Source organism: Penaeus japonicus, unplaced genomic scaffold (genome assembly GCF_977035675.1).
Source record: "Penaeus japonicus unplaced genomic scaffold, GWHDUDI00000001_assembly GWHDUDI00001492, whole genome shotgun sequence".
NCBI lineage: Eukaryota > Metazoa > Arthropoda > Malacostraca > Decapoda > Penaeidae > Penaeus > Penaeus japonicus.
In genome coordinates, this window is record NW_028235894.1 from 7501 (window position 1) to 10000 (window position 2500).

A 2500-nucleotide genomic window follows, 5' to 3' on the forward strand; every position below is an offset into this window, starting at 1 on the left:
TAGTTCCCTTCCTTTGTTATTAGTTTTGAGAGGGAGGGGGAAGGGAACAGACTAGACTAGATTATAACCATTACCCTCTAATGTTAATATGCATGGCTGAAGTATAGTAGCTACCATTGCCGCTTAACTACTATAACCTCTTCGCTATCAATATAGAAACTACCATTACCACTTAAGTACCATGACCACTTAGCAATCAGTGTAACAATTACCATTACCACTTAACAATCAGTGTAACGACTACCATTACCACTTAAATAGCATTACCACTTTACTACCATTACCACTTAACTATCAGTCACATTTCCCACAATTTACCCCGAGAACAACCTGACTAGCTTGGAATTCCTTAGTCATCATTTTATATAACTCGTAAACACCCTTTTCCGCCCTTTTCCGCCCTTTTCCGGCTTGGATCTAAAGACAAAGTGACAAGGTTTGAAAATACAAGAGTGGCTCTGCTCTACACACTGGTTGTCTCGTTTCCATGGCAACAGGAGGTGTGGCGTGAGGCAAGGGGTGGGGAGGGGTGAGTGGGTGTTCGGGATGGGGGTGGGGGGTTGAGTGGGTGATAGGGGGGGGGTGGAGGATGGCTCTGTGTTGGAGGGGGAGGGGGCTTGTGTGTGTGTGTGTGTGTGTGTGTGTGTGTGTGTGTGTGTGTGTGTGTGTGTGTGTGTGTGTGTGTGTGTGTGTGCGCGCGCGCGCGTTTGTTATGTGATAATGATAGTGATAACACTAACAATAATAGCAATAACAGTAAGGATAATGTCAACAGGAATGATAGTGATAATGAAGCTATATATATATATGTATATATATAGAGAGATATAGATAGATAGATATTAGAGAATCTTGGCCTACACCCATTTAATATCTTCATTTATTTTCTTTGCTAAAAATGAAATAAGTATCTGAAAAGAACTTTTGAGATTTTTTGTTTCCTCTTTCTTTCTCTATCTTCTCTACCTCTCCCTATCCCTATCTCTCTTCCTCTCATTCTTTATGTCTCTGTTTCTCGAAACCTCTGTCTATCTATCTATCTATCTATCTATATAAATATATGTTATAAATTTCTCTCTCTCTTTCTCTCTCCCATTCTCTCTCTCCCTCCCTTTCTCTCTCTCTCTCTCTCTCCCTTCCCCTTTCCTCCCTCTCTCTCTCTCCCTTTCCCTTTCCTCCCTCTCTCTCTCTCCCCCTCCCTCCTCTCTCTCTCTCTCTCTCTCTCCCTCTCTCTCTCTCTCTCTCTCTCTCTCTCTCTCTCTCTCTCTCTCTCTCTCTCTCTCTCTCTCTCTCTCTCTCTCTCTCTCTCTCTCTCTCTCTCTCGATTACTTACTGTTCTGTGTATAGATATACACCTTTCATTGCTGACTGGAAGCACATATAAAAACCTTTGTTACATAATCGTAACTTGAAGTGTTGGCTTTCAGAATGTGTGTGTGTGAGCGTGCGTGCACTCGCCCGCCCGCCTGATTTTGCATGTGTGTCTGTGTATGAGTGTGCATACGTGTATATGTATAGTCTATCTCATTTTGAGTGTGTGTGTGTCAGTGGGAATTTATGCGTATACGTTTGTAAAATATGGATTTAGTCTTTAATATCGAAGGCGTCTTATCATCTAGTTAGTAGGTTAGTGAGAAAAGAAACAGCATTTAGTTAACTGTATAGCTTTTATTTACATGCAGGAAAATTATAATGGGAAAGGGAGGGGTAAAACCAGTCACTCATAGATGTAGCTTTAACGGCAATAATTTTCACACTTTCACAATGATCTTCTTTACGCAATAGTTATGAAAATATTATCCAATACAAAATATTTTTTATTTTTTTTTACAAGATAGACTCCATTTTTTTATGTATTTGTATTTTCTTGAATATGTCTTAAAGAAAATAGCACAAACCGTCACCAGGGTCTTGTAACTTCCCTGACCTTACTGAGGGGGGGTTGGGTGGAGGGAGGGGGGGTCTATGGTCACCCAGGATAACCCACGTGACTCGCGCCAAGACTCACGCGAGGTTTTCTAACTCAGCGACATCTGACTCACGAAAATGAGTCGTAGGAGAAGCTAAGACTCGCGTGCACGCCTTCGACTCAACTAAATCAAAGGACTCGTGAATGTGGATCCCGGAATCTAGACTCATAACACGCCTCTGACTCACCGACTCATTTGACTCACCTGGACTCACGAGTGGTGCGATCCAAGAAGGTTTAAGAATCCAGAAACCAGGTGCCACGAGAGAATCAAAATGAAATAGGCTCGTCGACTTCTCTCGCGATGGGTAACGGACGCAAATATTTTCTCTCCTCTTTTTTTTTATTTCAAATTTCATCTTATCTCTACAGACGGAAAGTTTTACACGGTCGTTCGATCCTGGTCCTCGCACAATGGCCTTTGATCTTTCTGTTAAAATCCTCCGTTTAATTTTTTTCTTCTTCTTGTAGACGGATTGAGGTTTTTGAATTTTGTGACCGTTACGGGCGTAGCATTTCAAATGGCAAGGA

General features: G+C 41.8%; 1 protein-coding gene across 1 annotated transcript in view; it reads right to left on the minus strand.

Annotated features, from left to right (window-relative positions):
* Positions 1–1648: 1648 nt before the first annotated feature.
* The window catches only part of LOC122247677 (uncharacterized), a 4919-nt gene continuing 4067 nt past the window's right edge, over positions 1649–2500 (minus strand). Inside the window, exon 2 of the mRNA XM_086535587.1 lies at positions 1649–2500. This exon is cut by the window's right edge and continues 1758 nt beyond it. The gene's annotated coding sequence lies outside the window, so the exon portion shown is untranslated.